Raw genomic sequence first — 20,070 nt, 5'->3', positions numbered from 1 at the left:
CACAGGTGTGAGAGGATCTACAATTGGCATCTGGTGTTATCTCTCTGCTTCCACTCCAAATAAAGTTACCTGTTGTTACCTGAACGTCAAATACTAAGAATGGGCGGCCTATGAAAGAATTAGTACTTTCATTAAGTATACTAAACCGGCTAATTGGGAATAGACAAACTGTAAAAAGCCCTCTGAGAAAGCCCCTCTCTAACCTTTGTTAGTAAGCTTTTCTGTAGCCTGCCTGTTGATGTATTTTCGGTTTGAACAGTGCACAACATGAAGAGACGGAACACTGGCGGCTTGTCACAATGCCCCCCGATGACATCACAATAGCGCTGCTGCCTAGAAAACAAGCTGCGCAGAAGAAGTTGTTCTTTGGGTGGGAGGGTGGGCTAGTGGAAGGAGGGGGCAATCTCTTTTTTTCCCGGGTGGTAGGGGGATGACAGGAGAAGGGAAGCGGGTGGTGAGAAAGGTACAGAGGGCAGGGTTTGGGGGCTGGGAAGGAAAGGGAAAAGATTAGGGTTTGGGGATGATGAAAGGGCTTTCTACGGGTAAGGATGGCAAAGGGTGGCAGTGACGGAAAGTCAGGCAACCTGTCCTGTCCGTCTTTTTGTATCGTGAATTGGAAAGACTGCAAGGGGGAGGGGAGTTGCTTGCGCCCTAAAGGAGGAGTTATTCAGATTCATTGCAGTGGGCGGCGGCTGCAAAACGCACCATTCTTCTTGTTTTTGCTCTGCAAAGCAGCCTTTTCAAGGGTTGGCTTGGGTGACAAAATGTCTTGTGTAGGCGTGGGTTTGTCTCCCTCTCGCTCTCTCTCCCTAAGATGTGTCCGGCATAGGCCAGGGTGCCACTCGAGGCCCAAACCAATTCTGGTTATCGCTTCTCGGCCTTTTGGCTAAGATCAAGTGTAGTATCTGTTCTTATCAGTTTAATATCTGATACGTCCCCTATCTGGGGACCATATATTAAATGGATTTTTAGAACAGGGAGATGGAAAAAGAGCTTGCTCTGTCCACTCCACGCATTGACCTGGTATTGCAGTACCTCCAGGAACGGTGCACCCCTTCTTAACCCAGTTTCCAAAAGCAGAACTCGATTCACCTGATTCATATTAGCCCGATTAGCGAATTGAAATGAATTTTTATCTAACACACTTTTTACTTGCTTTATTCATCCAAATAGCAAACTCATCACCACTCAACTTCACCAACTCTGCTATGTCCCGTGCAGTATCTTGTTGTCAGTCTAATCTAGATCATGTGTAATTGAATGGAATAGATCCCTTTTGGACAAAGTGGAGTCAGATGCTGCAGTGACCACAGGTGTGAGAGGATCTACAATTGGCATCTGGTGTTATGTCTCTGCTTCCACTCCAAATAAAGTTACCTGTTGTTACCTGAACGTCAAATACTAAGAATGGGCGGCCTATGAAAGAATTAGTACTTTCATTAAGTATACTAAACCGGCTAATTGGGAATAGACAAACTGTAAAAAGCCCTCTGAGAAAGCCCCTCTCTAACCTTTGTTAGTAAGCTTTTCTGTAGCCTGCCTGTTGATGTATTTTCGGTTTGAACAGTGCACAACATGAAGAGACGGAACACTGGCGGCTTGTCACAATGCCCCCCGATGACATCACAATAGCGCTGCTGCCTAGAAAACAAGCTGCGCAGAAGAAGTTGTTCTTTGGGTGGGAGGGTGGGCTAGTGGAAGGAGGGGGCAATCTCTTTTTTTCCCGGGTGGTAGGGGGATGACAGGAGAAGGGAAGCGGGTGGTGAGAAAGGTACAGAGGGCAGGGTTTGGGGGCTGGGAAGGAAAGGGAAAAGATTAGGGTTTGGGGATGATGAAAGGGCTTTCTACGGGTAAGGATGGCAAAGGGTGGCAGTGACGGAAAGTCAGGCAACCTGTCCTGTCCGTCTTTTTGTATCGTGAATTGGAAAGACTGCAAGGGGGAGGGGAGTTGCTTGCGCCCTAAAGGAGGAGTTATTCAGATTCATTGCAGTGGGCGGCGGCTGCAAAACGCACCATTCTTCTTGTTTTTGCTCTGCAAAGCAGCCTTTTCAAGGGTTGGCTTGGGTGACAAAATGTCTTGTGTAGGCGTGGGTTTGTCTCCCTCTCGCTCTCTCTCCCTAAGATGTGTCCGGCATAGGCCAGGGTGCCACTCGAGGCCCAAACCAATTCTGGTTATCGCTTCTCGGCCTTTTGGCTAAGATCAAGTGTAGTATCTGTTCTTATCAGTTTAATATCTGATACGTCCCCTATCTGGGGACCATATATTAAATGGATTTTTAGAACAGGGAGATGGAAAAAGAGCTTGCTCTGTCCACTCCACGCATTGACCTGGTATTGCAGTACCTCCAGGAACGGTGCACCCCTTCTTAACCCAGTTTCCAAAAGCAGAACTCGATTCACCTGATTCATATTAGCCCGATTAGCGAATTGAAATGAATTTTTATCTAACACACTTTTTACTTGCTTTATTCATCCAAATAGCAAACTCATCACCACTCAACTTCACCAACTCTGCTATGTCCCGTGCAGTATCTTGTTGTCAGTCTAATCTAGATCATGTGTAATTGAATGGAATAGATCCCTTTTGGACAAAGTGGAGTCAGATGCTGCAGTGACCACAGGTGTGAGAGGATCTACAATTGGCATCTGGTGTTATCTCTCTGCTTCCACTCCAAATAAAGTTACCTGTTGTTACCTGAACGTCAAATACTAAGAATGGGCGGCCTATGAAAGAATTAGTACTTTCATTAAGTATACTAAACCGGCTAATTGGGAATAGACAAACTGTAAAAAGCCCTCTGAGAAAGCCCCTCTCTAACCTTTGTTAGTAAGCTTTTCTGTAGCCTGCCTGTTGATGTATTTTCGGTTTGAACAGTGCACAACATGAAGAGACGGAACACTGGCGGCTTGTCACAATGCCCCCCGATGACATCACAATAGCGCTGCTGCCTAGAAAACAAGCTGCGCAGAAGAAGTTGTTCTTTGGGTGGGAGGGTGGGCTAGTGGAAGGAGGGGGCAATCTCTTTTTTTCCCGGGTGGTAGGGGGATGACAGGAGAAGGGAAGCGGGTGGTGAGAAAGGTACAGAGGGCAGGGTTTGGGGGCTGGGAAGGAAAGGGAAAAGATTAGGGTTTGGGGATGATGAAAGGGCTTTCTACGGGTAAGGATGGCAAAGGGTGGCAGTGACGGAAAGTCAGGCAACCTGTCCTGTCCGTCTTTTTGTATCGTGAATTGGAAAGACTGCAAGGGGGAGGGGAGTTGCTTGCGCCCTAAAGGAGGAGTTATTCAGATTCATTGCAGTGGGCGGCGGCTGCAAAACGCACCATTCTTCTTGTTTTTGCTCTGCAAAGCAGCCTTTTCAAGGGTTGGCTTGGGTGACAAAATGTCTTGTGTAGGCGTGGGTTTGTCTCCCTCTCGCTCTCTCTCCCTAAGATGTGTCCGGCATAGGCCAGGGTGCCACTCGAGGCCCAAACCAATTCTGGTTATCGCTTCTCGGCCTTTTGGCTAAGATCAAGTGTAGTATCTGTTCTTATCAGTTTAATATCTGATACGTCCCCTATCTGGGGACCATATATTAAATGGATTTTTAGAACAGGGAGATGGAAAAAGAGCTTGCTCTGTCCACTCCACGCATTGACCTGGTATTGCAGTACCTCCAGGAACGGTGCACCCCTTCTTAACCCAGTTTCCAAAAGCAGAACTCGATTCACCTGATTCATATTAGCCCGATTAGCGAATTGAAATGAATTTTTATCTAACACACTTTTTACTTGCTTTATTCATCCAAATAGCAAACTCATCACCACTCAACTTCACCAACTCTGCTATGTCCCGTGCAGTATCTTGTTGTCAGTCTAATCTAGATCATGTGTAATTGAATGGAATAGATCCCTTTTGGACAAAGTGGAGTCAGATGCTGCAGTGACCACAGGTGTGAGAGGATCTACAATTGGCATCTGGTGTTATCTCTCTGCTTCCACTCCAAGTAAAGTTACCTGTTGTTACCTGAACGTCAAATACTAAGAATGGGCGGCCTATGAAAGAATTAGTACTTTCATTAAGTATACTAAACCGGCTAATTGGGAATAGACAAACTGTAAAAAGCCCTCTGAGAAAGCCCCTCTCTAACCTTTGTTAGTAAGCTTTTCTGTAGCCTGCCTGTTGATGTATTTTCGGTTTGAACAGTGCACAACATGAAGAGACGGAACACTGGCGGCTTGTCACAATGCCCCCCGATGACATCACAATAGCGCTGCTGCCTAGAAAACAAGCTGCGCAGAAGAAGTTGTTCTTTGGGTGGGAGGGTGGGCTAGTGGAAGGAGGGGGCAATCTCTTTTTTTCCCGGGTGGTAGGGGGATGACAGGAGAAGGGAAGCGGGTGGTGAGAAAGGTACAGAGGGCAGGGTTTGGGGGCTGGGAAGGAAAGGGAAAAGATTAGGGTTTGGGGATGATGAAAGGGCTTTCTACGGGTAAGGATGGCAAAGGGTGGCAGTGACGGAAAGTCAGGCAACCTGTCCTGTCCGTCTTTTTGTATCGTGAATTGGAAAGACTGCAAGGGGGAGGGGAGTTGCTTGCGCCCTAAAGGAGGAGTTATTCAGATTCATTGCAGTGGGCGGCGGCTGCAAAACGCACCATTCTTCTTGTTTTTGCTCTGCAAAGCAGCCTTTTCAAGGGTTGGCTTGGGTGACAAAATGTCTTGTGTAGGCGTGGGTTTGTCTCCCTCTCGCTCTCTCTCCCTAAGATGTGTCCGGCATAGGCCAGGGTGCCACTCGAGGCCCAAACCAATTCTGGTTATCGCTTCTCGGCCTTTTGGCTAAGATCAAGTGTAGTATCTGTGAGGCTCGGCAGATGCAATGCACACTGGAAGGTTGCGCTTGCTAGTACTCTTGATGTATAGTATATTCATCTAAAGGAAAACATGGCCCTACCAGGATTGAGGCTATTAGACTGAGTAAGTGTGGGGGCTATGGTGCAATGTGCCCCAGGACTGACGACCCTGGAGTGAGTCTGAGCTTGCTGGCTTGGGACCCCGGCGAGCCTTGGGCTCTGTAGCACACCGTACCTTGCCCTTTCATACTTTCTGAGCATATTGCTCTATCCCGGCCTTCTGGCTAGGAAGGGAAATTTTTATAATCATGGTCGGAGGTCCGTTCAGCTTTGGGCTGAGAAACCAACACCCGGTTGGAGGTCCGGGTCAGCTTCGGCTGAGAAACCAACACCCGGTTGGAGGTCTGGGTCAGCTTCGGCTGAGAAACCAACACCCGGTTGGAGGTCCGGGTCAGCTTCGGCTGAGAAACCAACACCCGGTTGGAGGTCCGGTTAGCCTTGGGCTGAGAAACCAACACCGGTTGACGGTCCGGGCAGTTTCGGCTGCGAAACCAACAACTAGTAGCTCTCTACTCCACTTGGGTAAGATGCCTGGGTGGACGCTGGGAGCAACGACAAGGCTCAACCAGGCTTCGGCTTGGGGGAGCACCGAAGATCCCTGACCCTTGCTGTGGCCTTCTGGCTCGGAGGGACGGGGTTGATTTTTGGGGACCCTCTCCTCACGGAGGGGTCCACACGAATCCTAGCCTTTGCACTGTTTTTGGTGTGACTTCGGTCATGCATTTTTTGCGGTGCTTTGGAAAGCTTCATTAAATCAAAAAAATCTGTTCTTATCAGTTTAATATCTGATACGTCCCCTATCTGGGGACCATATATTAAATGGATTTTTAGAACAGGGAGATGGAAAAAGAGCTTGCTCTGTCCACTCCACGCATTGACCTGGTATTGCAGTACCTCCAGGAACGGTGCACCCCTTCTTAACCCAGTTTCCAAAAGCAGAACTCGATTCACCTGATTCATATTAGCCCGATTAGCGAATTGAAATGAATTTTTATCTAACACACTTTTTACTTGCTTTATTCATCCAAATAGCAAACTCATCACCACTCAACTTCACCAACTCTGCTATGTCCCGTGCAGTATCTTGTTGTCAGTCTAATCTAGATCATGTGTAATTGAATGGAATAGATCCCTTTTGGACAAAGTGGAGTCAGATGCTGCAGTGACCACAGGTGTGAGAGGATCTACAATTGGCATCTGGTGTTATCTCTCTGCTTCCACTCCAAATAAAGTTACCTGTTGTTACCTGAACGTCAAATACTAAGAATGGGCGGCCTATGAAAGAATTAGTACTTTCATTAAGTATACTAAACCGGCTAATTGGGAATAGACAAACTGTAAAAAGCCCTCTGAGAAAGCCCCTCTCTAACCTTTGTTAGTAAGCTTTTCTGTAGCCTGCCTGTTGATGTATTTTCGGTTTGAACAGTGCACAACATGAAGAGACGGAACACTGGCGGCTTGTCACAATGCCCCCCGATGACATCACAATAGCGCTGCTGCCTAGAAAACAAGCTGCGCAGAAGAAGTTGTTCTTTGGGTGGGAGGGTGGGCTAGTGGAAGGAGGGGGCAATCTCTTTTTTTCCCGGGTGGTAGGGGGATGACAGGAGAAGGGAAGCGGGTGGTGAGAAAGGTACAGAGGGCAGGGTTTGGGGGCTGGGAAGGAAAGGGAAAAGATTAGGGTTTGGGGATGATGAAAGGGCTTTCTACGGGTAAGGATGGCAAAGGGTGGCAGTGACGGAAAGTCAGGCAACCTGTCCTGTCCGTCTTTTTGTATCGTGAATTGGAAAGACTGCAAGGGGGAGGGGAGTTGCTTGCGCCCTAAAGGAGGAGTTATTCAGATTCATTGCAGTGGGCGGCGGCTGCAAAACGCACCATTCTTCTTGTTTTTGCTCTGCAAAGCAGCCTTTTCAAGGGTTGGCTTGGGTGACAAAATGTCTTGTGTAGGCGTGGGTTTGTCTCCCTCTCGCTCTCTCTCCCTAAGATGTGTCCGGCATAGGCCAGGGTGCCACTCGAGGCCCAAACCAATTCTGGTTATCGCTTCTCGGCCTTTTGGCTAAGATCAAGTGTAGTATCTGTTCTTATCAGTTTAATATCTGATACGTCCCCTATCTGGGGACCATATATTAAATGGATTTTTAGAACAGGGAGATGGAAAAAGAGCTTGCTCTGTCCACTCCACGCATTGACCTGGTATTGCAGTACCTCCAGGAACGGTGCACCCCTTCTTAACCCAGTTTCCAAAAGCAGAACTCGATTCACCTGATTCATATTAGCCCGATTAGCGAATTGAAATGAATTTTTATCTAACACACTTTTTACTTGCTTTATTCATCCAAATAGCAAACTCATCACCACTCAACTTCACCAACTCTGCTATGTCCCGTGCAGTATCTTGTTGTCAGTCTAATCTAGATCATGTGTAATTGAATGGAATAGATCCCTTTTGGACAAAGTGGAGTCAGATGCTGCAGTGACCACAGGTGTGAGAGGATCTACAATTGGCATCTGGTGTTATCTCTCTGCTTCCACTCCAAATAAAGTTACCTGTTGTTACCTGAACGTCAAATACTAAGAATGGGCGGCCTATGAAAGAATTAGTACTTTCATTAAGTATACTAAACCGGCTAATTGGGAATAGACAAACTGTAAAAAGCCCTCTGAGAAAGCCCCTCTCTAACCTTTGTTAGTAAGCTTTTCTGTAGCCTGCCTGTTGATGTATTTTCGGTTTGAACAGTGCACAACATGAAGAGACGGAACACTGGCGGCTTGTCACAATGCCCCCCGATGACATCACAATAGCGCTGCTGCCTAGAAAACAAGCTGCGCAGAAGAAGTTGTTCTTTGGGTGGGAGGGTGGGCTAGTGGAAGGAGGGGGCAATCTCTTTTTTTCCCGGGTGGTAGGGGGATGACAGGAGAAGGGAAGCGGGTGGTGAGAAAGGTACAGAGGGCAGGGTTTGGGGGCTGGGAAGGAAAGGGAAAAGATTAGGGTTTGGGGATGATGAAAGGGCTTTCTACGGGTAAGGATGGCAAAGGGTGGCAGTGACGGAAAGTCAGGCAACCTGTCCTGTCCGTCTTTTTGTATCGTGAATTGGAAAGACTGCAAGGGGGAGGGGAGTTGCTTGCGCCCTAAAGGAGGAGTTATTCAGATTCATTGCAGTGGGCGGCGGCTGCAAAACGCACCATTCTTCTTGTTTTTGCTCTGCAAAGCAGCCTTTTCAAGGGTTGGCTTGGGTGACAAAATGTCTTGTGTAGGCGTGGGTTTGTCTCCCTCTCGCTCTCTCTCCCTAAGATGTGTCCGGCATAGGCCAGGGTGCCACTCGAGGCCCAAACCAATTCTGGTTATCGCTTCTCGGCCTTTTGGCTAAGATCAAGTGTAGTATCTGTTCTTATCAGTTTAATATCTGATACGTCCCCTATCTGGGGACCATATATTAAATGGATTTTTAGAACAGGGAGATGGAAAAAGAGCTTGCTCTGTCCACTCCACGCATTGACCTGGTATTGCAGTACCTCCAGGAACGGTGCACCCCTTCTTAACCCAGTTTCCAAAAGCAGAACTCGATTCACCTGATTCATATTAGCCCGATTAGCGAATTGAAATGAATTTTTATCTAACACACTTTTTACTTGCTTTATTCATCCAAATAGCAAACTCATCACCACTCAACTTCACCAACTCTGCTATGTCCCGTGCAGTATCTTGTTGTCAGTCTAATCTAGATCATGTGTAATTGAATGGAATAGATCCCTTTTGGACAAAGTGGAGTCAGATGCTGCAGTGACCACAGGTGTGAGAGGATCTACAATTGGCATCTGGTGTTATCTCTCTGCTTCCACTCCAAATAAAGTTACCTGTTGTTACCTGAACGTCAAATACTAAGAATGGGCGGCCTATGAAAGAATTAGTACTTTCATTAAGTATACTAAACCGGCTAATTGGGAATAGACAAACTGTAAAAAGCCCTCTGAGAAAGCCCCTCTCTAACCTTTGTTAGTAAGCTTTTCTGTAGCCTGCCTGTTGATGTATTTTCGGTTTGAACAGTGCACAACATGAAGAGACGGAACACTGGCGGCTTGTCACAATGCCCCCCGATGACATCACAATAGCGCTGCTGCCTAGAAAACAAGCTGCGCAGAAGAAGTTGTTCTTTGGGTGGGAGGGTGGGCTAGTGGAAGGAGGGGGCAATCTCTTTTTTTCCCGGGTGGTAGGGGGATGACAGGAGAAGGGAAGCGGGTGGTGAGAAAGGTACAGAGGGCAGGGTTTGGGGGCTGGGAAGGAAAGGGAAAAGATTAGGGTTTGGGGATGATGAAAGGGCTTTCTACGGGTAAGGATGGCAAAGGGTGGCAGTGACGGAAAGTCAGGCAACCTGTCCTGTCCGTCTTTTTGTATCGTGAATTGGAAAGACTGCAAGGGGGAGGGGAGTTGCTTGCGCCCTAAAGGAGGAGTTATTCAGATTCATTGCAGTGGGCGGCGGCTGCAAAACGCACCATTCTTCTTGTTTTTGCTCTGCAAAGCAGCCTTTTCAAGGGTTGGCTTGGGTGACAAAATGTCTTGTGTAGGCGTGGGTTTGTCTCCCTCTCGCTCTCTCTCCCTAAGATGTGTCCGGCATAGGCCAGGGTGCCACTCGAGGCCCAAACCAATTCTGGTTATCGCTTCTCGGCCTTTTGGCTAAGATCAAGTGTAGTATCTGTTCTTATCGCTTCTCGGCCTTTTGGCTAAGATCAAGTGTAGTGTTGTTCGAAGAGGTGGTTTAAGCTCCAGGCCACCTTAGTACAATGATACAATGCACACTGGAAGGTTGCGCTTGCTAGTACTCTGGGTGGATAGTATATTCATCTAGAGGAAAACATGGCCCTACCAGGATCGAGGCTATTAGACTGAGTAAGGGTGGGGGGCTATGGTACAACGTGCCCCAGGACTGACGACCCTGGAGTGAGTCTGAGCTTGCTGGCTTGGGACCCCGGCAAGCCTTGGGCTCTGTAGCACACCGTACCTTGCCTTTTCATACTTTTTGAGCATATTACCCTATCCCGGCCTTCTGGCTAGGAAGGGAAATTTTTATAATCCCGGTCGGAGGTCTGGTCAGCTTTGGGCTGAGAAACTAACACCCGGTTGGAGGTCCGGGTCAGCTTCGGCTGAGAAACCAACACCCGGTTGGAGGTCTGGGTCAGCTTCGGCTGAGAAACCAACACCCGGTTGGAGGTCCGGTTAGCCTTGGGCTGAGAAACCAACACCGGTTGACGGTCCGGGCAGTTTCGGCTGCGAAACCAACAACTAGTAGCTCTCTACTCCACTTGGGTAAGATGCCTGGGTGGACGCTGGGAGCAACGACAAGGCTCAACCAGGCTTCGGCTTGGGGGAGCACCGAAGATCCCTGACCCTTGCTGTGGCCTTCTGGCTCGGAGGGACGGGGTTGATTTTTGGGGACCCTCTCCTCACGGTGGGGTCCACACGAATCCTAGCCTTTGCACTGTTTTTGGTGTGACTTCGGTCATGCATTTTTTGTGGTGCTTTGGAAAGCTTCATTAAATCAAAATCTGTTCTTATCAGTTTAATATCTGATACGTCCCCTATCTGGGGACCATATATTAAATGGATTTTTAGAACAGGGAGATGGAAAAAGAGCTTGCTCTGTCCACTCCACGCATTGACCTGGTATTGCAGTACCTCCAGGAACGGTGCACCCCTTCTTAACCCAGTTTCCAAAAGCAGAACTCGATTCACCTGATTCATATTAGCCCGATTAGCGAATTGAAATGAATTTTTATCTAACACACTTTTTACTTGCTTTATTCATCCAAATAGCAAACTCATCACCACTCAACTTCACCAACTCTGCTATGTCCCGTGCAGTATCTTGTTGTCAGTCTAATCTAGATCATGTGTAATTGAATGGAATAGATCCCTTTTGGACAAAGTGGAGTCAGATGCTGCAGTGACCACAGGTGTGAGAGGATCTACAATTGGCATCTGGTGTTATCTCTCTGCTTCCACTCCAAATAAAGTTACCTGTTGTTACCTGAACGTCAAATACTAAGAATGGGCGGCCTATGAAAGAATTAGTACTTTCATTAAGTATACTAAACCGGCTAATTGGGAATAGACAAACTGTAAAAAGCCCTCTGAGAAAGCCCCTCTCTAACCTTTGTTAGTAAGCTTTTCTGTAGCCTGCCTGTTGATGTATTTTCGGTTTGAACAGTGCACAACATGAAGAGACGGAACACTGGCGGCTTGTCACAATGCCCCCCGATGACATCACAATAGCGCTGCTGCCTAGAAAACAAGCTGCGCAGAAGAAGTTGTTCTTTGGGTGGGAGGGTGGGCTAGTGGAAGGAGGGGGCAATCTCTTTTTTTCCCGGGTGGTAGGGGGATGACAGGAGAAGGGAAGCGGGTGGTGAGAAAGGTACAGAGGGCAGGGTTTGGGGGCTGGGAAGGAAAGGGAAAAGATTAGGGTTTGGGGATGATGAAAGGGCTTTCTACGGGTAAGGATGGCAAAGGGTGGCAGTGACGGAAAGTCAGGCAACCTGTCCTGTCCGTCTTTTTGTATCGTGAATTGGAAAGACTGCAAGGGGGAGGGGAGTTGCTTGCGCCCTAAAGGAGGAGTTATTCAGATTCATTGCAGTGGGCGGCGGCTGCAAAACGCACCATTCTTCTTGTTTTTGCTCTGCAAAGCAGCCTTTTCAAGGGTTGGCTTGGGTGACAAAATGTCTTGTGTAGGCGTGGGTTTGTCTCCCTCTCGCTCTCTCTCCCTAAGATGTGTCCGGCATAGGCCAGGGTGCCACTCGAGGCCCAAACCAATTCTGGTTATCGCTTCTCGGCCTTTTGGCTAAGATCAAGTGTAGTATGGCCCTACCAGGATCGAGGCTATTAGACTGAGTAAGGGTGGGGGGCTATGGTACAACGTGCCCCAGGACTGACGACCCTGGAGTGAGTCTGAGCTTGCTGGCTTGGGACCCCGGCAAGCCTTGGGCTCTGTAGCACACCGTACCTTGCCTTTTCATACTTTTTGAGCATATTACCCTATCCCGGCCTTCTGGCTAGGAAGGGAAATTTTTATAATCCCGGTCGGAGGTCTGGTCAGCTTTGGGCTGAGAAACTAACACCCGGTTGGAGGTCTGGGTCAGCTTCGGCTGAGAAACCAACACCCGGTTGGAGGTCTGGGTCAGCTTCGGCTGAGAAACCAACACCCGGTTGGAGGTCCGGTTAGCCTTGGGCTGAGAAACCAACACCGGTTGACGGTCCGGGCAGTTTCGGCTGCGAAACCAACAACTAGTAGCTCTCTACTCCACTTGGGTAAGATGCCTGGGTGGACGCTGGGAGCAACGACAAGGCTCAACCAGGCTTCGGCTTGGGGGAGCACCGAAGATCCCTGACCCTTGCTGTGGCCTTCTGGCTCGGAGGGACGGGGTTGATTTTTGGGGACCCTCTCCTCACGGTGGGGTCCACACGAATCCTAGCCTTTGCACTGTTTTTGGTGTGACTTCGGTCATGCATTTTTTGTGGTGCTTTGGAAAGCTTCATTAAATCAAAATCTGTTCTTATCAGTTTAATATCTGATACGTCCCCTATCTGGGGACCATATATTAAATGGATTTTTAGAACAGGGAGATGGAAAAAGAGCTTGCTCTGTCCACTCCACGCATTGACCTGGTATTGCAGTACCTCCAGGAACGGTGCACCCCTTCTTAACCCAGTTTCCAAAAGCAGAACTCGATTCACCTGATTCATATTAGCCCGATTAGCGAATTGAAATGAATTTTTATCTAACACACTTTTTACTTGCTTTATTCATCCAAATAGCAAACTCATCACCACTCAACTTCACCAACTCTGCTATGTCCCGTGCAGTATCTTGTTGTCAGTCTAATCTAGATCATGTGTAATTGAATGGAATAGATCCCTTTTGGACAAAGTGGAGTCAGATGCTGCAGTGACCACAGGTGTGAGAGGATCTACAATTGGCATCTGGTGTTATCTCTCTGCTTCCACTCCAAATAAAGTTACCTGTTGTTACCTGAACGTCAAATACTAAGAATGGGCGGCCTATGAAAGAATTAGTACTTTCATTAAGTATACTAAACCGGCTAATTGGGAATAGACAAACTGTAAAAAGCCCTCTGAGAAAGCCCCTCTCTAACCTTTGTTAGTAAGCTTTTCTGTAGCCTGCCTGTTGATGTATTTTCGGTTTGAACAGTGCACAACATGAAGAGACGGAACACTGGCGGCTTGTCACAATGCCCCCCGATGACATCACAATAGCGCTGCTGCCTAGAAAACAAGCTGCGCAGAAGAAGTTGTTCTTTGGGTGGGAGGGTGGGCTAGTGGAAGGAGGGGGCAATCTCTTTTTTTCCCGGGTGGTAGGGGGATGACAGGAGAAGGGAAGTGGGTGGTGAGAAAGGTACAGAGGGCAGGGTTTGGGGGCTGGGAAGGAAAGGGAAAAGATTAGGGTTTGGGGATGATGAAAGGGCTTTCTACGGGTAAGGATGGCAAAGGGTGGCAGTGACGGAAAGTCAGGCAACCTGTCCTGTCCGTCTTTTTGTATCGTGAATTGGAAAGACTGCAAGGGGGAGGGGAGTTGCTTGCGCCCTAAAGGAGGAGTTATTCAGATTCATTGCAGTGGGCGGCGGCTGCAAAACGCACCATTCTTCTTGTTTTTGCTCTGCAAAGCAGCCTTTTCAAGGGTTGGCTTGGGTGACAAAATGTCTTGTGTAGGCGTGGGTTTGTCTCCCTCTCGCTCTCTCTCCCTAAGATGTGTCCGGCATAGGCCAGGGTGCCACTCGAGGCCCAAACCAATTCTGGTTATCGCTTCTCGGCCTTTTGGCTAAGATCAAGTGTAGTATCTGTTCTTATCAGTTTAATATCTGATACGTCCCCTATCTGGGGACCATATATTAAATGGATTTTTAGAACAGGGAGATGGAAAAAGAGCTTGCTCTGTCCACTCCACGCATTGACCTGGTATTGCAGTACCTCCAGGAACGGTGCACCCCTTCTTAACCCAGTTTCCAAAAGCAGAACTCGATTCACCTGATTCATATTAGCCCGATTAGCGAATTGAAATGAATTTTTATCTAACACACTTTTTACTTGCTTTATTCATCCAAATAGCAAACTCATCACCACTCAACTTCACCAACTCTGCTATGTCCCGTGCAGTATCTTGTTGTCAGTCTAATCTAGATCATGTGTAATTGAATGGAATAGATCCCTTTTGGACAAAGTGGAGTCAGATGCTGCAGTGACCACAGGTGTGAGAGGATCTACAATTGGCATCTGGTGTTATCTCTCTGCTTCCACTCCAAATAAAGTTACCTGTTGTTACCTGAACGTCAAATACTAAGAATGGGCGGCCTATGAAAGAATTAGTACTTTCATTAAGTATACTAAACCGGCTAATTGGGAATAGACAAACTGTAAAAAGCCCTCTGAGAAAGCCCCTCTCTAACCTTTGTTAGTAAGCTTTTCTGTAGCCTGCCTGTTGATGTATTTTCGGTTTGAACAGTGCACAACATGAAGAGACGGAACACTGGCGGCTTGTCACAATGCCCCCCGATGACATCACAATAGCGCTGCTGCCTAGAAAACAAGCTGCGCAGAAGAAGTTGTTCTTTGGGTGGGAGGGTGGGCTAGTGGAAGGAGGGGGCAATCTCTTTTTTTCCCGGGTGGTAGGGGGATGACAGGAGAAGGGAAGCGGGTGGTGAGAAAGGTACAGAGGGCAGGGTTTGGGGGCTGGGAAGGAAAGGGAAAAGATTAGGGTTTGGGGATGATGAAAGGGCTTTCTACGGGTAAGGATGGCAAAGGGTGGCAGTGACGGAAAGTCAGGCAACCTGTCCTGTCCATCTTTTTGTATCGTGAATTGGAAAGACTGCAAGGGGGAGGGGAGTTGCTTGCGCCCTAAAGGAGGAGTTATTCAGATTCATTGCAGTGGGCGGCGGCTGCAAAACGCACCATTCTTCTTGTTTTTGCTCTGCAAAGCAGCCTTTTCAAGGGTTGGCTTGGGTGACAAAATGTCTTGTGTAGGCGTGGGTTTGTCTCCCTCTCGCTCTCTCTCCCTAAGATGTGTCCGGCATAGGCCAGGGTGCCACTCGAGGCCCAAACCAATTCTGGTTATCGCTTCTCGGCCTTTTGGCTAAGATCAAGTGTAGTATCTGTTCTTATCAGTTTAATATCTGATACGTCCCCTATCTGGGGACCATATATTAAATGGATTTTTAGAACAGGGAGATGGAAAAAGAGCTTGCTCTGTCCACTCCACGCATTGACCTGGTATTGCAGTACCTCCAGGAACGGTGCACCCCTTCTTAACCCAGTTTCCAAAAGCAGAACTCGATTCACCTGATTCATATTAGCCCGATTAGCGAATTGAAATGAATTTTTATCTAACACACTTTTTATTTGCTTTATTCATCCAAATAGCAAACTCATCACCACTCAACTTCACCAACTCTGCTATGTCCCGTGCAGTATCTTGTTGTCAGTCTAATCTAGATCATGTGTAATTGAATGGAATAGATCCCTTTTGGACAAAGTGGAGTCAGATGCTGCAGTGACCACAGGTGTGAGAGGATCTACAATTGGCATCTGGTGTTATCTCTCTGCTTCCACTCCAAATAAAGTTACCTGTTGTTACCTGAACGTCAAATACTAAGAATGGGCGGCCTATGAAAGAATTAGTACTTTCATTAAGTATACTAAACCGGCTAATTGGGAATAGACAAACTGTAAAAAGCCCTCTGAGAAAGCCCCTCTCTAACCTTTGTTAGTAAGCTTTTCTGTAGCCTGCCTGTTGATGTATTTTCGGTTTGAACAGTGCACAACATGAAGAGACGGAACACTGGCGGCTTGTCACAATGCCCCCCGATGACATCACAATAGCGCTGCTGCCTAGAAAACAAGCTGCGCAGAAGAAGTTGTTCTTTGGGTGGGAGGGTGGGCTAGTGGAAGGAGGGGGCAATCTCTTTTTTTCCCGGGTGGTAGGGGGATGACAGGAGAAGGGAAGCGGGTGGTGAGAAAGGTACAGAGGGCAGGGTTTGGGGGCTGGGAAGGAAAGGGAAAAGATTAGGGTTTGGGGATGATGAAAGGGCTTTCTACGGGTAAGGATGGCAAAGGGTGGCAGTGACGGAAAGTCAGGCAACCTGTCCTGTCCGTCTTTTTGTATCGTGAATTGGAAAGACTGCAAGGGGGAGGGGAGTTGCTTGCGCCCTAAAGGAGGAGTTATTCAGATTCATTGCAGTGGGCGGCGGCTGCAAAACGCACCATTCTTCTTGTTTTTGCTCTGCAAAGCAGCCTTTTCAAGGGTTGGCTTGGGTGACAAAATGTCTTGTGTAGGCGTGGGTTTGTCTCCCTCTCGCTCTCTCTCCCTAAGATGTGTCCGGCATAGGCCAGGGTGCCACTCGAGGCCCAAACCAATTCTGGTTATCGCTTCTCGGCCTTTTGGCTAAGATCAAGTGTAGTATCTGTTCTTATCAGTTTAATATCTGATACGTCCCCTATCTGGGGACCATATATTAAATGGATTTTTAGAACAGGGAGATGGAAAAAGAGCTTGCTCTGTCCACTCCACGCATTGACCTGGTATTGCAGTACCTCCAGGAACGGTGCACCCCTTCTTAACCCAGTTTCCAAAAGCAGAACTCGATTCACCTGATTCATATTAGCCCGATTAGCGAATTGAAATGAATTTTTATCTAACACACTTTTTACTTGCTTTATTCATCCAAATAGCAAACTCATCACCACTCAACTTCACCAACTCTGCTATGTCCCGTGCAGTATCTTGTTGTCAGTCTAATCTAGATCATGTGTAATTGAATGGAATAGATCCCTTTTGGACAAAGTGGAGTCAGATGCTGCAGTGACCACAGGTGTGAGAGGATCTACAATTGGCATCTGGTGTTATCTCTCTGCTTCCACTCCAAATAAAGTTACCTGTTGTTACCTGAACGTCAAATACTAAGAATGGGCGGCCTATGAAAGAATTAGTACTTTCATTAAGTATACTAAACCGGCTAATTGGGAATAGACAAACTGTAAAAAGCCCTCTGAGAAAGCCCCTCTCTAACCTTTGTTAGTAAGCTTTTCTGTAGCCTGCCTGTTGATGTATTTTCGGTTTGAACAGTGCACAACATGAAGAGACGGAACACTGGCGGCTTGTCACAATGCCCCCCGATGACATCACAATAGCGCTGCTGCCTAGAAAACAAGCTGCGCAGAAGAAGTTGTTCTTTGGGTGGGAGGGTGGGCTAGTGGAAGGAGGGGGCAATCTCTTTTTTTCCCGGGTGGTAGGGGGATGACAGGAGAAGGGAAGCGGGTGGTGAGAAAGGTACAGAGGGCAGGGTTTGGGGGCTGGGAAGGAAAGGGAAAAGATTAGGGTTTGGGGATGATGAAAGGGCTTTCTACGGGTAAGGATGGCAAAGGGTGGCAGTGACGGAAAGTCAGGCAACCTGTCCTGTCCGTCTTTTTGTATCGTGAATTGGAAAGACTGCAAGGGGGAGGGGAGTTGCTTGCGCCCTAAAGGAGGAGTTATTCAGATTCATTGCAGTGGGCGGCGGCTGCAAAACGCACCATTCTTCTTGTTTTTGCTCTGCAAAGCAGCCTTTTCAAGGGTTGGCTTGGGTGACAAAATGTCTTGTGTAGGCGTGGGTTTGTCTCCCTCTCGCTCTCTCTCCCTAAGATGTGTCCGGCATAGGCCAGGGTGCCACTCGAGGCCCAAACCAATTCTGGTTATCGCTTCTCGGCCTTTTGGCTAAGATCAAGTGTAGTATCTGTTCTTATCAGTTTAATATCTGATACGTCCCCTATCTGGGGACCATATATTAAATGGATTTTTAGAACAGGGAGATGGAAAAAGAGCTTGCTCTGTCCACTCCACGCATTGACCTGGTATTGCAGTACCTCCAGGAACGGTGCACCCCTTCTTAACCCAGTTTCCAAAAGCAGAACTCGATTCACCTGATTCATATTAGCCCGATTAGCGAATTGAAATGAATTTTTATCTAACACACTTTTTACTTGCTTTATTCATCCAAATAGCAAACTCATCACCACTCAACTTCACCAACTCTGCTATGTCCCGTGCAGTATCTTGTTGTCAGTCTAATCTAGATCATGTGTAATTGAATGGAATAGATCCCTTTTGGACAAAGTGGAGTCAGATGCTGCAGTGACCACAGGTGTGAGAGGATCTACAATTGGCATCTGGTGTTATCTCTCTGCTTCCACTCCAAATAAAGTTACCTGTTGTTACCTGAACGTCAAATACTAAGAATGGGCGGCCTATGAAAGAATTAGTACTTTCATTAAGTATACTAAACCGGCTAATTGGGAATAGACAAACTGTAAAAAGCCCTCTGAGAAAGCCCCTCTCTAACCTTTGTTAGTAAGCTTTTCTGTAGCCTGCCTGTTGATGTATTTTCGGTTTGAACAGTGCACAACATGAAGAGACGGAACACTGGCGGCTTGTCACAATGCCCCCCGATGACATCACAATAGCGCTGCTGCCTAGAAAACAAGCTGCGCAGAAGAAGTTGTTCTTTGGGTGGGAGGGTGGGCTAGTGGAAGGAGGGGGCAATCTCTTTTTTTCCCGGGTGGTAGGGGGATGACAGGAGAAGGGAAGCGGGTGGTGAGAAAGGTACAGAGGGCAGGGTTTGGGGGCTGGGAAGGAAAGGGAAAAGATTAGGGTTTGGGGATGATGAAAGGGCTTTCTACGGGTAAGGATGGCAAAGGGTGGCAGTGACGGAAAGTCAGGCAACCTGTCCTGTCCGTATTTTTGTATCGTGAATTGGAAAGACTGCAAGGGGGAGGGGAGTTGCTTGCGCCCTAAAGGAGGAGTTATTCAGATTCATTGCAGTGGGCGGCGGCTGCAAAACGCACCATTCTTCTTGTTTTTGCTCTGCAAAGCAGCCTTTTCAAGGGTTGGCTTGGGTGACAAAATGTCTTGTGTAGGCGTGGGTTTGTCTCCCTCTCGCTCTCTCTCCCTAAGATGTGTCCGGCATAGGCCAGGGTGCCACTCGAGGCCCAAACCAATTCTGGTTATCGCTTCTCGGCCTTTTGGCTAAGATCAAGTGTAGTATCTGTTCTTATCAGTTTAATATCTGATACGTCCCCTATCTGGGGACCATATATTAAATGGATTTTTAGAACAGGGAGATGGAAAAAGAGCTTGCTCTGTCCACTCCACGCATTGACCTGGTATTGCAGTACCTCCAGGAACGGTGCACCCCTTCTTAACCCAGTTTCCAAAAGCAGAACTCGATTCACCTGATTCATATTAGCCCGATTAGCGAATTGAAATGAATTTTTATCTAACACACTTTTTACTTGCTTTATTCATCCAAATAGCAAACTCATCACCACTCAACTTCACCAACTCTGCTATGTCCCGTGCAGTATCTTGTTGTCAGTCTAATCTAGATCATGTGTAATTGAATGGAATAGATCCCTTTTGGACAAAGTGGAGTCAGATGCTGCAGTGACCACAGGTGTGAGAGGATCTACAATTGGCATCTGGTGTTATCTCTCTGCTTCCACTCCAAATAAAGTTACCTGTTGTTACCTGAACGTCAAATACTAAGAATGGGCGGCCTATGAAAGAATTAGTACTTTCATTAAGTATACTAAACCGGCTAATTGGGAATAGACAAACTGTAAAAAGCCCTCTGAGAAAGCCCCTCTCTAACCTTTGTTAGTAAGCTTTTCTGTAGCCTGCCTGTTGATGTATTTTCGGTTTGAACAGTGCACAACATGAAGAGACGGAACACTGGCGGCTTGTCACAATGCCCCCCGATGACATCACAATAGCGCTGCTGCCTAGAAAACAAGCTGCGCAGAAGAAGTTGTTCTTTGGGTGGGAGGGTGGGCTAGTGGAAGGAGGGGGCAATCTCTTTTTTTCCCGGGTGGTAGGGGGATGACAGGAGAAGGGAAGCGGGTGGTGAGAAAGGTACAGAGGGCAGGGTTTGGGGGCTGGGAAGGAAAGGGAAAAGATTAGGGTTTGGGGATGATGAAAGGGCTTTCTACGGGTAAGGATGGCAAAGGGTGGCAGTGACGGAAAGTCAGGCAACCTGTCCTGTCCGTATTTTTGTATCGTGAATTGGAAAGACTGCAAGGGGGAGGGGAGTTGCTTGCGCCCTAAAGGAGGAGTTATTCAGATTCATTGCAGTGGGCGGCGGCTGCAAAACGCACCATTC

At 47.7% G+C, this 20,070-nt stretch overlaps 13 non-coding genes and 2 pseudogenes across 13 annotated transcripts; all 15 read left to right on the top strand.

Moving 5' to 3' along the window:
• The first annotated feature begins 866 nt into the window (after positions 1-866).
• LOC142264341 (U2 spliceosomal RNA) lies at positions 867-1,057 on the top strand. Its single transcript, XR_012730863.1, has one exon. It is a non-coding gene; the product is annotated as a U2 spliceosomal RNA (small nuclear RNA).
• A 1,117-nt stretch (positions 1,058-2,174) lies between these two features.
• LOC142264340 (U2 spliceosomal RNA) lies at positions 2,175-2,365 on the top strand. Its single transcript, XR_012730862.1, has one exon. It is a non-coding gene; the product is annotated as a U2 spliceosomal RNA (small nuclear RNA).
• Positions 2,366-3,482: 1,117 nt separating this feature from the next.
• Positions 3,483-3,673, top strand: LOC142264337 (U2 spliceosomal RNA). The gene has a single exon (XR_012730860.1). It is a non-coding gene; the product is annotated as a U2 spliceosomal RNA (small nuclear RNA).
• Positions 3,674-4,790: 1,117 nt separating this feature from the next.
• Positions 4,791-4,917, top strand: LOC142264417 (U2 spliceosomal RNA; annotated as a pseudogene).
• Positions 4,918-5,601: 684 nt separating this feature from the next.
• On the top strand, positions 5,602-5,800 carry LOC142264409 (U2 spliceosomal RNA). The gene has a single exon (XR_012730925.1). It is a non-coding gene; the product is annotated as a U2 spliceosomal RNA (small nuclear RNA).
• A 1,117-nt stretch (positions 5,801-6,917) lies between these two features.
• Positions 6,918-7,108, top strand: LOC142264336 (U2 spliceosomal RNA). The gene has a single exon (XR_012730859.1). It is a non-coding gene; the product is annotated as a U2 spliceosomal RNA (small nuclear RNA).
• Positions 7,109-8,225: 1,117 nt separating this feature from the next.
• LOC142264335 (U2 spliceosomal RNA) lies at positions 8,226-8,416 on the top strand. The gene has a single exon (XR_012730858.1). It is a non-coding gene; the product is annotated as a U2 spliceosomal RNA (small nuclear RNA).
• A 1,117-nt stretch (positions 8,417-9,533) lies between these two features.
• LOC142264415 (U2 spliceosomal RNA) lies at positions 9,534-9,697 on the top strand (annotated as a pseudogene).
• A 681-nt stretch (positions 9,698-10,378) lies between these two features.
• On the top strand, positions 10,379-10,574 carry LOC142264408 (U2 spliceosomal RNA). The gene has a single exon (XR_012730924.1). It is a non-coding gene; the product is annotated as a U2 spliceosomal RNA (small nuclear RNA).
• Positions 10,575-12,373: 1,799 nt separating this feature from the next.
• On the top strand, positions 12,374-12,569 carry LOC142264407 (U2 spliceosomal RNA). The gene has a single exon (XR_012730923.1). It is a non-coding gene; the product is annotated as a U2 spliceosomal RNA (small nuclear RNA).
• A 1,117-nt stretch (positions 12,570-13,686) lies between these two features.
• Positions 13,687-13,877, top strand: LOC142264334 (U2 spliceosomal RNA). The gene has a single exon (XR_012730857.1). It is a non-coding gene; the product is annotated as a U2 spliceosomal RNA (small nuclear RNA).
• Positions 13,878-14,994: 1,117 nt separating this feature from the next.
• LOC142264333 (U2 spliceosomal RNA) lies at positions 14,995-15,185 on the top strand. Its single transcript, XR_012730856.1, has one exon. It is a non-coding gene; the product is annotated as a U2 spliceosomal RNA (small nuclear RNA).
• Positions 15,186-16,302: 1,117 nt separating this feature from the next.
• LOC142264332 (U2 spliceosomal RNA) lies at positions 16,303-16,493 on the top strand. Its single transcript, XR_012730855.1, has one exon. It is a non-coding gene; the product is annotated as a U2 spliceosomal RNA (small nuclear RNA).
• A 1,117-nt stretch (positions 16,494-17,610) lies between these two features.
• Positions 17,611-17,801, top strand: LOC142264331 (U2 spliceosomal RNA). Its single transcript, XR_012730854.1, has one exon. It is a non-coding gene; the product is annotated as a U2 spliceosomal RNA (small nuclear RNA).
• Positions 17,802-18,918: 1,117 nt separating this feature from the next.
• On the top strand, positions 18,919-19,109 carry LOC142264330 (U2 spliceosomal RNA). Its single transcript, XR_012730853.1, has one exon. It is a non-coding gene; the product is annotated as a U2 spliceosomal RNA (small nuclear RNA).
• The last annotated feature ends 961 nt before the right edge of the window (positions 19,110-20,070 follow it).

Source organism: Anomaloglossus baeobatrachus, unplaced genomic scaffold (genome assembly GCF_048569485.1).
Source record: "Anomaloglossus baeobatrachus isolate aAnoBae1 unplaced genomic scaffold, aAnoBae1.hap1 Scaffold_2651, whole genome shotgun sequence".
Lineage (NCBI taxonomy): Eukaryota > Metazoa > Chordata > Amphibia > Anura > Aromobatidae > Anomaloglossus > Anomaloglossus baeobatrachus.
The sequence above is the reverse complement of the archived record's forward strand: the minus strand, read 5'-3'. Positions and strand labels throughout refer to the sequence as shown.